The sequence below is a fragment of the Pelmatolapia mariae genome, linkage group LG23 (assembly GCF_036321145.2).
Source record: "Pelmatolapia mariae isolate MD_Pm_ZW linkage group LG23, Pm_UMD_F_2, whole genome shotgun sequence".
Classification (NCBI taxonomy): domain Eukaryota; kingdom Metazoa; phylum Chordata; class Actinopteri; order Cichliformes; family Cichlidae; genus Pelmatolapia; species Pelmatolapia mariae.
In genome coordinates this window covers 210,354-226,007 of record NC_086246.1, presented here as the reverse complement: position 1 = coordinate 226,007, position 15,654 = coordinate 210,354, and positions in this window count along the sequence as shown.

Sequence of the window (15,654 nt, the reverse complement as noted above, 5' to 3'; positions counted from 1 at the left end):
TGTATTTTGCACAACTCTGTTGCTTGTGAAGCTCGCACACAAGAATTTCACTCACATGTACTGTACCAGTGTACCTGCACATGTGATGTGACAATAAAAGTGATTTGATTTGATTTGAAGCCTCAAAGTCGAACCATTTAGCCCTAGCAGAGGTACCATCATTGTGCTTGAATAATTTACAGGGTGGGTCCATGATGTGGATTTTAAAAGTCACCTATTTAGAATGTTGGTATTAATGAGACGTAATAAACCTGAGGTCTCGTTTATTGCCTGCTGGCTACTTGTTAGAACCCGTGCTATTTCTTGCAAGCTGGCCTGTGCTGCTTCTCGATCTTGGTTAACTTTAGCTACTATTTCTTGCAAGTTCACCTGTATTGCTTGTTGTTGCTGGTTAAGTTTAGCCTCTATTTCTCGTTGATGTTGACTAAGTTTAGCATGGATCAAAGATAATATATCATTTTTTGAAGCATAATGGTTCTGTTCAAAAGTAGAGGGGTTTACTGCGTCTAAGTATGCGTCATATGCTTGTGATATTTGTGAGTCTGTTATGCACCATTCTTCAAAACCTGTGTCTGAATCACTGTTGTTTCTGAGACATTCTGGCGTGGCGGGTATGTCATTTATGTTGAAATCTGATAGACTGTACTCGAAAACATCGCTGAAATCACTAGGCAGACACTCACTGGCTGGTATGTGTGGCCCGTTGATGAAGAATTCTTCATCACCGGGCCACAGATTGTCCGACGTTGCCCAAAGGTTGTGGTTTTTCTTGTTGTTCTGGGAGTTCAATATCACGTAAATATTCCAAAAACACCAAGGGGTCTTCAAGGGGACCGTAGTGGTAAGGGGTTGTGTGATCGCTGTGGAGATAGACGGGTGTTAGAAATATCATAAATATATATGTATATATATATATATATATATATATATATATATATATATATATATATATATATATATATATATATATATATGGTGTATCATTTCAAAAGCAGGATGTGTTTGGCTCTTTTGATTTATTTATGCATATACTCACACTTTGTTCTGTGTTATTCCGGATGGCCCCGGTTCTTAGTAAGTAAGTAAGTAAAATTTATTTATATAGCACATTTCACAGATAAAAATCACAAAGTGCTTCACAATAAGATCAGACATACAAGTTAAAATTAATTAAAAGCCCGTTTGTATAAAAATGTCTTCAGCTGTTTTTGAAAGCAGTCAGTAGAGTCTAGACAGCGTAAAGACAACGGCAGGGAGTTCCACAGCCTAGGTGCCAGTGCCTGAAAAGCCCGATCCCCACTTGTTTTAAACCTAGTACGTGGGACCACCAGTAGCTTCTGACCTGAAGACCTAAGTGCTCGCGATGAAGCATGAGGTTTTGAAGCGAGATCGATCAACTGCAGACCAGACAACAAACGACGGAGGCCCCAGAAAAGTGCAATCAAACGATGAGTTTATTAGCAGCGGAGAAGACATATCAGGATATGTCCTCTGACAAAAATACATGTGAAGAATATTTTAAAGCACTGGGGTATCCGCCCCCCCATGGCACACTGGGGTATCCGCCCCCCCATGGCGTCAACACAAGTCAAGAGTTCATCACGTACAGTCAATATCTTGTACATCTTTAATAGTTATAAACAGACATGGACCAGACATATAACTTCCCGTTTCTGCAACACCTTCAATGCACAATCATAGTCTTAAGCCTTCAGAGTGTCTTAGGGCTGGTTATTGCCTCCCGTCATCTGCTACTAAGTAGGTAAAAGGGCAGCCAGTTACAAAAAGGTCAAAGACCCTTGGGCCTGCGCTCAGGCCTGTTGCTAGATTTATGTGTATTGTAAGCATGCATGCAATCAACCTGCTATGTTCTCATCTTCCCTCAACATGTATCACCTGGACACTCTCACCAGTGAAGCTTAAAACCCTCTTGGATGGAATATCAACTCTAAACAAGCACAGTTATGCATTGTGTATAGAATGATCATAAATAAACCTGTGAATAGAAAGGTTAATGTTATGACAAACATATTCAATGCAATAAGAACCCTGTAAACTATATTACTGTTAAAATAATACTGTAAAACACGTTATCAATGCATTCATCATAAGGCAGATTATATAATAGCAATAAAAGAATCTCTGAATCCCAACAGGTCAGAGATACACTGGGGAACTTCACCGTGCAGAGCTCTAAAAGTTACAACTAAAAATTTTAAAATGAACCCTAAAATTTACTGGCAACCATTGAAGAGAAGCCAAAACTGGAGTAATGTGAGACCTCTTGTTTGTACAAGTTAAAAGTCTTGCCGCTGCATTCTGTACAGACTGAAGGCGACCCAGAGCTGATTTGTTGAGACACGTAAAAAGACCGTTACAATAATCCAAACAAGAAGAGATAAAAGCATGAATAATCATCTCAAGTTCTGCCTTTGACACCAGTAGTCTGAGTTAGAAATGTTTCTTAACCCTAGAACACTATCGCTATAAATAGTAACACAATCACTAGTGCCGGGTGATTTTTACCCGATATAATATAACCAATAAAAAGTAATCAAATATATCAAAATATGACAACACATGACAAATTAGAGTGGTCTTCTTTTACTTTCAACTGTGCCATGTCTAACAAAATGAAAAAAAAAACCCTCCTAAAACAAAATAATGACTCTGGAAAGCTGGTCTTTGGTCCACCCATTCCTGGGAAATTTGAGACTTCCCTGGTGAAGGCACAGGCTCCCCGACACGCAAACAGCTGCAGGAGAGAGAATTCATGTAAATGTATTTTCCCGGGTGTAAATCACCCGGCGATAGTGTTCTTGGGTTAAATGATAAAAACAATTCCGGACAAGTTGTTTAGAGTGTTTCTCAAGAGACATTGAACTGTCAAATATAACACCTAAGTTTCTGAGACTCGACTGAAATGAAGGGTCTAAAAAACTGATATGCTGCTGAATTTCTGAGAGCATGTGATCAGGTGTAATAATCAAGGTTTCTGTTTTATCTGCATTTAACTGGAGGAAATTGTCATTTAACCATTGTTTGATTTCTGACAGACAATTATTTAAACAAGACAATTTATAAAACTCAGAAGCTTTGAAAGAACAGTATAACTGAATGTCATCAGCATAGAGATGATAAGAAATATTACTGTAAAGTTTGATAATTTGGCCTAGAGGGAGTATATACAGCAAAAAGAGAATAGGACCTAAAACAGATCCTTGAGGTACCCCAGAAGGCAGAACTGACGTTTCAGACAACACATGATTGATACAGACAGTAAAGGATCTCTCAGACAGATACGACATAAACCATTTCAAAACAACACCAGTAATCCCGAACAAATCCTTCAGCCTATTTATCATGATGCTGTGATCAACAGTATCAAAAGCAGAGCTGAGATCCAACAGAACCATAGCAGTATACTCTCCAGAGTCTGCTGCCATCAAAATGTCACTAGATACTTTAAGCAAAGCGGTTTCGGTGGAGTGCAATTTGCGGAAACCAGACTGGAAAATGTCCAGAACATTGTTCTTCTCCAAAAAGTTGTTAAGTTGTTCTGCAACTGTTTTTTCCAAGATCTTTGACACCAATGGCAATTTTGATATTGGCCTGTAACTGCTTGGAAGAGATGGGTCCAAATTTGATTTCTTTAATATTGGTTCAACAATAGCTTGTTTAAAATAGCTGGGAACTAAGCCAGTATAAAGAGAAGTATTAATTATTTCCAGAATACAGGGGCCAATAGAGTCAAACACACTAATGAAAAATGATGGAGGAAGTACATCAAGGTGGCTTGAAGTCAGTTTCATCTGACCAAGCAGAGCACTGATGTCCTGTAAGGTAACAGGAGTGTGTACGCTGTGTACTCTGTCTCGGGCCTGGTGTATTAGAACATTTGTAAATATTTAAAACCTTTTTTCCTTTAAATTGAGTGTCTTGTATAGAGACTTGTATACATACCTAACGTAAGGCTTGGTCTTATTGCCCCCGCTTCTGTAGGTTTTTCTGGACAACTTATTGAACCTGTACCCGGGGGGTAAGCACAGTTAATACATGGTTTAAACAGAACACACGCGCACACACACACACACACGCACACACACACATATTTAAAACATGTGTAACACTGTATTTATAATTTATAATTTAATTCAATTCAATTCAATTTTATTTATATAGCGCCAAATCACAACAAAAGTCGCCTCAAATGAGAAAGAAAGAATGAGAAATACACATTTTAATGTTACTATGTGTGAAACAGGTAAGATTGCTTCTAAACAATGAGGCACAAACTGCTGTGTGTGAGAAGAAGAAACACAAACCTTGTGTAAGTGGAACGTGGGGTGTCCCGGTGTGCCATGTTCCTAAAAATCAGGCTTTTGCTTAGAAGAGAAAACAGTTTGAATATTTTTTTGATATACAGTTGTATAAATTTAAGAATCCGTTAATAGTCTTGTTTTACCTACCATATGTGTTGTCCATGTTAAAAAGAATGCCCTTAGGTTTGCTGTCCGTGCTGATGAACGAAATGTTATGCTCTCAAGGGTCGTTGTAAAGGGTTAGTGTGGCTGATTAGGGCATTTTTATATAGGTGGGGCTTGTTTCAGCTGCCCTCAGAGATGCAGAGATAAAGGTGTAAACAAAAGGTGAAACCTTTTTGGAGGATCGGATGGTCAGTAGAAAGTGTAATAGAAAGATAAAAGGTGAAAAACCTTTGGTGGCTCTGCTGGACCTCTGACATAAGATAAAGGAGACTGTTTGTATTGAAAACTATGGATGTACAGTTGAGATGCTCTTGATAAGGATGACCTCTTCTGCTGACTGTAGGGGGTCTAACTGTAACCCCCCTCTGTCTAACTGTTGCAGAGTTAAGAATCTGAAGTATCAGAGTTTATTTCTAAAGTAATACCTGCTGTTTGTGGTATTCTGTTTGAAACTATTAGCCTCTGTGTGTTTCAGAGCACTAAAGAAAAGCAAAATACCCCTAAACTAGTTAAATTAAATCATCTATGTCTAAATAACAGAACTCTGAGACCTATACAATCCTTTAAAAAAGAGTTTAATTAAAACACATAATGGTTTCATTAAATGCACATAAAACGCGCAGGGGGATAGGGGAGGGGGGATGCGGGTGGGATGGGGGTGGGCTGTAGGTATATTACTACTTACGTCAACTACATCATGACGTTTTCTTTCTAACCTGAACGACGTTAATAGAAAATTCTGTTCAATATGGCTGCCTTTCTCGAGCGACTGGAGAGCACATTTGGAGAAACTTGTAAGTAAAACGGAACCTTCATTGTGTTTATTTTTTCTGTAAAAAAGCAAGTATATTAATATGTTGCAGCCAAGAACTTCTTTTCGAATGCGCTGTTTTGTTAAAAAGCACAGACCCAGGTGGTGAATAGTTGTTCGCGCTCTTTTTCAAACATAGATTATGTCGTCAGTTTTACAGTTGTAACCGATTAAAACACAGTTTTAATAAGAATCACACATAAAGAAAGGGTCTTAGTGATATTTTAACGACCCCTTGCCAACGCAAGAAAGTTGGCGTTTTTACAACAGCAGCCTCATTGTTCGGCAGGTTTTTTTTTTCTTCTCATTAGCATCGTTCAAAAGTGACTTAGCTAGCAGTGGCAACTTCTATCTAACACAATTAAAAGTAATACCCAGACTGAAATATAGCAAGGTGTTGTATATTTAGTGTGCTGATAAGGTTTTCAGTATTTTTATTTTTTCTTCCAAGGCTGAAGACCGAAGACACAAAGACCAAAGAAAAAAAAAATTCGACTGCAAGTAATTTCAGGTGGAGACAGTAAACACAGGTGAGTTGAAAGATCTATTGAAGAGTCCTTTCTTCATGGCCATTAAAACATTTGTAGGTTAAAAGGCCTGTTTTTTTTTTAAATCATGCCCCTGCTTTGTCATGCTGAATCATGTTGAAAAGATATATTTTCATGGCTCCCCCCATTACACAGCAAAATCGCTAGTGTGAAATTAACACTGCTTCTTCTTGCTTCCGCTTATCCTTTCCAGGGGCGCTGGAGCCTATCCCAGCTGTCAGGGTTAGGGTTACCTGTACACCCTGGACTGGTCGCCAGTCTGTCACAGGGCCAACACACAGGGACAGACAACTATTCACGCTCACATTCACTCACACCTAGTGACAATTTGGATTAACCAATTAACCTATCCCCACAAACTCCATGTCTTTGGACAGTGGGAGGAAGCCGGAGTACCTGGAGAGAACCCACGCAAACACGGGGATAACGTGCCAACTCCACACAGAAAGACCCCGGCCTGATGGTGGAATTGAACTCAGGACCTTCTTGCTGTGCGGCAACAGTGCTAACCACCGTGCCACTGTGATTAACACTGTGAGTGTTAAATTTAACACTAGAAAAGTGTCTATATGTGTCCACTCTTTTGAGTGTTAAATTAACACTTAAATTAACACTTTTCAAATTGTTATATAACACTGAGTAACACTGACCAGAGTCAGAAATATTCTACACTGGTGTTAAGTGTTAAAAAATTAACACCAAATAGTGTTGGTAGTACTTTACACTAGCCCTGGTGTTTAAAAATTCAACACTGAATAGTGTTAATTTTCTAACACTAACACTAGTGTCAGTCAAATCATTAATACCACCAGATTACAATAAACTCCCATTAATCGCTGATATCTCTACTGCTACAATTGACCCCTAACCTCTACCCATTACAAAAAAAATACAAGACATTAACGTTCCAAAATATTTGTATTCTGATACACAAGTAAACAAGTTATACAAAATTACAGTATGGGACAATGTACCTTTTTGTTATCAGTGCCATTTGAAAATTGCCTATCATAAGATCTATAGTACACCAGGTTATCTACAGAGATCAGTGCAAAGACATCCAATCCATCCTCAATAACAAATGCATTTAAGTGATCATTGAAATACACTGTTGAGACCTTACAAGTTAGAAGATAAGCATTGCAATCTCTAACAATTATATTGACAATCTTACTGAACAAAGGCATCTCATTTTCAACACCAGAACAAACATACATCCCAACTTGAACAACGTCAAACATTTTATTCAGTGCTTCACTGCCTTTTAAACTGCTGGCCAAGACTTCATTAATGGAGCCAACCTGTAATCTTTTAATATAAAAATTTTCAAAATGAAAGGCTAATTGATTCTGATGTTTTTTTACTAGTGTTTTTGTGATATTTTTTAAGTTCTTTACAGATCTTTTGAAGAACTTGTGCTTTGCTTCAAATCTCATGCACCACATATGTATGAGTGGCCCAATTTTTCTAATGCAGCGTGGGTAATGGATCATTAGGTGGTGCTTTGGAATCAAATTCCATTCTGGAAAGAGAGATTTGAAAGCCTTGTGATGATCGGCAATCAGATGTTTCAAATAGCAAGTCATGCCGTGAGTTATAATGGGTGAAAAAACAATGTTCACAATTTGAACTAACAAAAGTAGCAAGTTCCAATGGCCATTATTTCTGCAAACGATATCTCCAAAAATCAATGGGCTATTCCGCAAAAGACACCATGACTGCACAGCATTAAGCCCAAGATCTTTGCCGTTGTCATCCAGTTTTAGTCCACCTGGCCTGTTCCTTCTCTGCATATCCGTAGTTAAAGCTTATAATTCTCTGTGACAATGAATTCAAGGATATCAAAGAGGTCTTAGTCAAGTACTGAAACACAAGCTTTAACTCATACTGCACCACTCCCTCTAGAAGATCATGCATAATGTCTACAGCATAGTTGTCTGAAATATGGAACAGCTGAAGTGAATTGAGTAGACAATTTCTTTTTACACCAAATGTTGAGGCCAAAGCAGGATTTTGTTGAATGGCACCACAGTGTTTGTAATGAAGTTCTTTGGAACGCAGTGTTAAGCCTACATGATCTTCACTAAAAACTGACTGCAACTCTGACTTATCAGTTAAACAAAATCTACAACAATAGTTTGCACTAAATGATTCAACAAAACCAAAAATGCTATGTAAAGCCAAGTTGTCACCTGTAATCTGAAAAAGCGAACCTCTCACAGGTGTGGCTGAAAAGGGCACTTGCATTCCTTCAGTCTCTAAAATCTTTAGATCATCAACAAGTGGCTTTAGGATAGGATCAAACCCATATTTTTTTTAAGTCTTCTGAATGAAACAGGGCTTCAAGATGAATGTTCATCCACACAGAATTTAACTTTGGTGGCAAATTTTCTCAAAACAAAATAAATGCAACCAAGTTTGTGCACTCCCTTTTTTTGAGCCTAAAGGATTAGCAGTTTCAAAATTGTCATAGTAGAGCTGGATCTGGAGAGCATGTTCTTGTTGTGAGAATAAACTGTGATTTTTGAAGTAGGAGCCGTCATTTAAATCTCTGTAAAATCCCTCCATGTTTGGTTTTGTTTTTTGGAAACTGCTACAAAGTTCACTGTTTCGAAACATAGATGAAAAGGATCCCATGATGGGCACTTACATGAATTTATCATTGACAAGAACTTGTCTGTATGTCCTTGTTGTTCTATCTTTGCATACATCAAAACGCACACCAAGAACATGCTCTATGGGTTCAACTATTTTCCATTTTTGCTCAAAATGTCTTATCCTTTTAGATTCTGTGTTAAGACATGAAAATGGATTTTCAAGCTGATCAAAGCAATCCTCCACTTTTTCTAAGGTTTCTCTTGATGTATCAGTTGACAAACAGTCAACAACAGATTGTTTTGCATGTGCATGGATGACATTAACCAGTTCCTCCAATGAACCAACTAAACACTGCACAGTACTTTCAGGAACTCCTGATGATTGTACCTGACCAATAACAGAGCAGCACATGTTCAGTATTTGCCTTTTTTCAACTGGAACCTGTGTAGTAATTGTCATGGGATGAGCCACATTTACAGGCTGTGAAACAGAGGTTCCATTGTTAGGTACAGGCTCAAAATAATTGATGACCTCAGAGTGAACACAGTCTCCATGTGCTCGGGATAAGTGCTGTTTGTAACCAGAGTACGTGCGAAAGATAAATGGACATCCAGGCTCTCCACAGGTCAAACGTAAAAACCTTCCTGGGTACAAACCATGCTGGAACTTCAAATGTCTAAATAACACTGAGCAACTTGTGTGGTGTATCTTGCAAATGTAACAGATAAACATTTCCAGTCAAAGTGCTGAATAGCGGATATCTTTAAACTGTACAATGAAGACTTCCTCTTGTTTCCCTGACCCGAGGACTCTCCTTCACGCTGCCAACATCAATGCCATACACGGTGGTCTGGATGAATGTGTAGAAGTTGTCCAATGGCTTGTCAAAGGACACGGCAAATAAAAAATGTGCCTTGAGATGCTTTGCCTTGTCAAAACCTGCAACTCCCATCTGTGTCACACAGGGAATGACCTTTTGATCTAGGACAATGTAGAAACTCTGGATGATGTTCTTTCTTTCTCCAACACACAGGACGAATGGCTGAGCGGGGCCAGCCTTAAGAAAAGCCTCCGTGCTACCTCCCACCTGAGGGAGAGAAAGAAACCAAGTGATTCACATTAAACAAAATTGGTAATCTGATGTTGAGCCATAGCTGCCTGAAATTATGACAATATTAAAATGTTTCACTCCGAGCGCACAATTATTTTTGTTTCAATGTGTACATTTAGTTTTAATAGAAACAATGACATGTCAGTCCTGCAGCACCAAGCCTGCCTGGGATAGATATATCTGCTGCACGTTGGATCACCTTGCCATCTTAAAATATCAGCCCTTGATAATTTGAATCTGTTCTCATCAAAAGAGAAATATACAATTCTAAAAATCATACCTTGATGAATTTCATTAGGTGGTGAGCAGCATCTGATGTGCTAATCTTTGAAGACTTCCCTCCCTTAGATGTTGGAGGTAACAAGTGAAGCAGCAAAAGCTGGCAGCCGCCTCGCAGTCCCAAACTACAGAATAGGAATTAAGATCATCACAATTACTGTCATTTAAAGGACCACAGCAGTCATTTTTTCCACGTTATGTAATACCATGATGTTATTTTAGGCACCCTATAATTTTTCAAATAAGGCAGTTTTCCAGTGCCTTGGTATAAAACTTCATTTCTAGAGACTTATAATCTTCTGGCCACCACGTGAAGTACATATTGAGTCATAACAATAGTAAGATTACGTAACTTTTTTTGTGTTCAAACTACATTAAATGTCATTTCAGGTTTAACATGTTTGTAAGCTTGTTTTCATACCATACAGAAATGAACAGAAACCCAATGTGATTTAGAAAGTGGACAGCTGTATTCCAAATTGTAGTAAAGGTTTACCAGTATGGTCCATTGATTTATTGTGTTGTGGGAATTAAGCAAATGCTGTAAAGGCATGCAAAATCTACCATTTCCAACTTACACTTACCACCCTCGTCAGAGTAACGCTGTGCAGAAATGAGCAGCTCATCCAATTCTGTACTCTGAGACAGATTTTTGCAATCTTTGATGATCCTTGGCTTGGTTGGCCACTTTGCAAGTAACTTAGCAGACACTTCCTCCCCAACAAACAGCATTGTGAAGTCTTGGTCAATCTTAAACACAAAATGTAACAACAGAAACAACACATTAACAAGAAAACAAACAAAGGAACCACAAACCTGTCACTAAATCATTTTATGCCTTACCAAGCCAGGTGTATCCAGAAATCTTGGGAAATGGTCCAAGACAGTAGAAGCTGTGGCAGGTTCTTGAACCAATTTTTGCCTATATTGAAATGTCCCCTTCATGTTGTCTTTGACATGTTTCACGTCATTTGATTGTCTCTTCCTTGCATTCATCACCTGACAACAGCCTCACATTTGAACACAAGTTGTGAAGAGTCTTGGGGCTGTCTTGAAAAGATGACTTTGATTTCTTCATCTCTTCTTGGGAACCAGCATATCACCACCTTCCAAGAGTAGAATAAGGTCAAGCATATAACACCATTTCTTTGCAAAATATCTAGCATGTCTAGTCCCTTTAGACTGAGCTAAAATTTATTTTGTTAACAAAAAACATCCTTGGTCCATCTGTAAGTAGTATAAGCTGTGTAACATGACTCTCAATTATCGCAGGGGTCAGTAGAAACCATATTTCTATTTTATTATTTTTATATATTTTAAGCCATAAAAGCCCTCCCCACTCTCTAACAGACCCTAATATAACCCTGTTATTCATTTTTAGACTAGAAAATGCTTAATTTACCATGAAAAAATTTTAATCTAAAAAAAAGAAAAATACCTACTGGCTACAGAAATGTGCAATATAATGAAATTCCCATAATTTACAAGATGTAGGGGCCATTATAGTGTAAAAATACTCTCAGGTTACCCTTAAGCATCCTAGTTCACCTAAGGCAGGGTCTCAAACTTAAATGAGCTGTCATCTCATTGGAGGGCCACTTAAGTGTTCAAGTAGTAAAAAAAACAGAAACCACAAAGAAAACACCCACAAATATTCCTGAAAATGTAGCGTTTGGTTTGTTTGTTTTTAAATTTCAAATATTGTATAACAAGACAAAACTACAAATATGAACGCATTTCCCCCCCTCTCACTCTTAACTAACCGATGCCTTTAATTGAACTACCAAATGAACACAATGGTCCTCTCTTTCTGGTCAGACACTTTGCAGCACTTCTGCTGTAATTTTGTTCATATTTAACAAAATAAAAATGCAGAAATAAGTGTACACATTAGTTTTTGACTCTCACTGAACTAACAAAGCCAATCCCTCCACATGTTTGTACTCTCTTGTTACCTCGGCCAGATCCGCGGCTCTGAACCGTGGTAAAGAGACCTCTGGCTAATACGTTGGGTTGTCGGGCTTGTAGCTTTACTGTCAGCGAACACAGTGTACAGTCGAGTCTTAACAGCTTTCTTACAACCAGGCACTCCTTTTGGCGGCAGTGGTTATTATTATATTTTCATGCTTTGTTCTTCCATTTCTCCTCGGTAACAGCTCCTACTTTCTCCCTCTCTCGCGCTCAAACACACAACGGGAAGGGCAGTCCCACACGTTCTCCCTGCTGCACGGACTACACTGCCCATGAGGGCCTGTAACACTCTGCCCTTATTGCCTTCATATTAAATCATTTTTGGCTAATGACCAAAAAAAGTCACTTCAAGGGCCAAATTGCATTGTACTTCTTCACCTCAATATAGAGGCCTGTTGGGTTCAGGAATTGAGGAGGTAGACCAAAATAATGACCACTGATCCGGCCGGGTGCAATTAGACGGCATTTTAATGAATACACGCAGCGTGGAGCCAACACTGTACAGATTCAGTGTTGAACTCCCTTACAATAATCAGAACCCAATATTTATAGGGGTGAAACAGTACAGCCCCCCTTCTGTTGCCAGGCAGAAACCAAAACCACAATGACTTTTAACATAGTTTAAAAAGAACATCGTCTCGTCTCCATCCAGGTGTCTTCCTGTTGTCCCCGGACGCTCGCCTTCGCTGTCGCTTGTCTCTAGAACATCCTGCACCTGCTTCTCAAACAGTCACGTACACAACCTGAAAACTGCAACCCTGGCAAAACATGCTTAAACTTTCCCCTACTAAATGAGTCTACTGCTGTGTGTGTGTGTGCTGTGTTGCCCTCACTCTGCACCTTATTTGACCTCAGCTTAGGCACCCAGGCTAAGGCTATCCTGTGTGTGCCAATCTTGACTTATATGTAAAATGTATACAACAAATGTTCCAATCTAATACAACTACTTAAATCTTAATCAAAGCTTAATCAAAGATAAATGCATAATAAAATAACCTGCTCTTAACTTGCACTTAGACTCTGGTTTCAGTTTCGCTTCTGCAGAAGCATGCCTTGCAGAAGTGTTTCCTGTCTCATTTTGGCACAGAGTATTTCCTGTCCCTGCAGCTCAGTTTCTCACCCACTGAAGACTTCAGTGTAAGAATATAAAAACATTCAAAAGCCTTTAAAATTATAGATTCAACTCAACAGTTTAAAGTGGTTCTTCTTGGACCTGTAATAAAGACTAATATAATGCCAATATGTTTGAACATCTGAATGCATCTGCATGCAACATCACTATTAATAATGAAATGGGAACGATGATATACTAATAGCAGCAAATAATAGCAGTAAATATTTCTCCTCTTGACACTCCCTCTCTTGGTGACCCTTAAAAAGGGTCACCACACTTCATCTGTGGCCTTCCTCTGACCCTCTCAGCTGCTTCCCTGTCCACCCATGACGTAATGGACATTGGGGTCACTGTTCCCGCTTTGACCCTCTCTAGGCGTCCTCTGGCTCAGCAAATCAGACATTCTCATGTCATCTAGGTGGTCCAGTAATAAAATGCCAGCTCCTACTTGAAAACACTTCATGCTTAAGTGGTCTCTGCTCCTTTTCTGGGTCCCTCTCTAGTGGACATCTTCTCCTCTAAGGGATAGAAAACACTTTCTCCCTACTACGACTTCCCTACCTTATGTCCCTCAATTGCTCTCTTCATTTAAACCTAATTCAACTTAACGTTCATTTCTATATATTATTCAACATCACTCATCATGTATAAAACTCTCAAAGTGCTGCTTTCACATCCACTTCCTGTTGCTCGCTCTCTTCTCCCTTATGTGATCATCAACATCCTGTGCTGTTGCAGCTGCATGTAAGTCACCTTTCACAAGAAATATCATCATTTAAACTTATTCTTCTACAAAATCAAAAAACTTCAATCAGCTAAGTGTAAGCATATAATCAATAGCTCCTAAACAAATTTCAGCATTGCTGAAAGCTGCTTAAAACCACTCTAACTGTATTTTAGAACTCACATTCCCTGTTATAACCTGTTCTTGGTATAACATTTTATTTCATTTTGCTGCTCTTAATGTCCTGATACACTCTAATTTATACTTTATCAGACTTAACCAAAATATATAAGCTTTCTCCCCTTTTGCTTCTGTTTTAAACAAGAACTTGGTCACTTCAACAAGCATTTGTTATTCTGTAACTGCATTTTATATAATAAGGCTAATTTAGAGCTGCATGTGTTATCGCAATATTTTACATGTCACACAGTTTAGTTACAAGCAAAACTCCTATTCAAACAAAGACTAAATGGATTTGAGGCCTTTGGCCTGGAATCAATACTGTCATGTGTGGTTATGGACTCTATATGTCTGTAAGCGTGTGCGGCCTTCCATGCTCTGTCATCTTGCACAATAAATTGCTTGGACATCGCGCCAAACAAAGCTTCTGACCTTCAGTTATTGACTTGAGCAACATTTCTTTAATAAGCACAAAATGCAATGTGTATGAAATCATTTCTATGTATGTAATCTTCAATGCTATTCCTTTGGGTCAGTGACACTTTTAACATCCTCATAAAAAGCTCTCCTCTACCCTAGAAATAAATCTATTTAATATCTGTTTCTAAAGCCTACATTATAACAGCTTATTCTACAAATCAAAAGAAATCACACATTTCTGCTCATCAAAATGTCACTAATCTTCCCCGTTATTATTGTTATTCCCACAGTTTCCCTTTAAGTTTGGTGTACAACTTCTTATGAGCACCGACATTTTATCTTCTGAACAGAATTCAGTTCATTTTAATCCTTTCTTAGAACTAACAATTTCTGCCTCAGTTTTACCATATCTAAATTATCACAAAAACCCCATAATTATAAACTCATCCTAAAACCCATTTCAAATTAAATCCCCCTTTTTATTTGGACTTCACATGTGTGTCCAAATACAACTCAAAATGCATCACCCAGGCTTAAGAAATTAAAGGGAAAAAAGGTTAGTCATATCATCTCTCTAAACACTCAAACACTACAGCCATCCTCCTCCCAGGTATTTTGCCCTAAAAACCTGTGTTTAAGGAATAAAATCAATCTAATCATTATGTCAAATCTTCTCGAACTCCTTGCTCCATGCAAAGTCTGGATCCTTGGAACTTCCTGGAAACAAAAACCTGTACTTTACATTTCATAACCAACTCTCCCCCTTTATGATCCAATCTGTGTTATAAGAAAGAAACCCCAACAAAACACAATTATCAAGCAAATACATTATAAAAAATAGCAGCAGAAATATCAGCAAAATACGAATCTAACCCCAGTCAGTAAAACAGAAATTCCCTCAAAGCAACTCAAAAGTCAGCATCCCCGAATTAAGTCTCCCCCTTGTCCTGCTTATGACAAAAGCAAAACAAAGCATCCCATTTCTCTTCCTGGCATGGTAAACTGTTTGTCCACATTCATTCATCCCCTCTTTGGTCCAGTCACTCACATTCACTCACACGCATTCACACATGATGTTTGCTGATATCGAGCCTCCAAATAATCAGATACTCCACATCAGCAAAATGAGCTCAATCATTTGTTTTATTTCGTTGTCCTTTTTAGGAAAATAGTCCTTTAGGCTTTTGTCTGGATTGAATCGCTACAACCCTTTTAGACAGAGACTCACAGCCAATCAGGTCCCCACGATGGACTCCTCTTCAGCCAATTACAATCTGAAAAGCCCACCTTACATTTTGTTCTCCCGAGAATTTTGTCAGCGCTGCTCACCCTCTTCCAGGCCTGCTTCAGAACAAAAATGAGAAAAAGAGAGCTGCTTATTAGCTCATCAAAGTACCAAACAAAATCACCT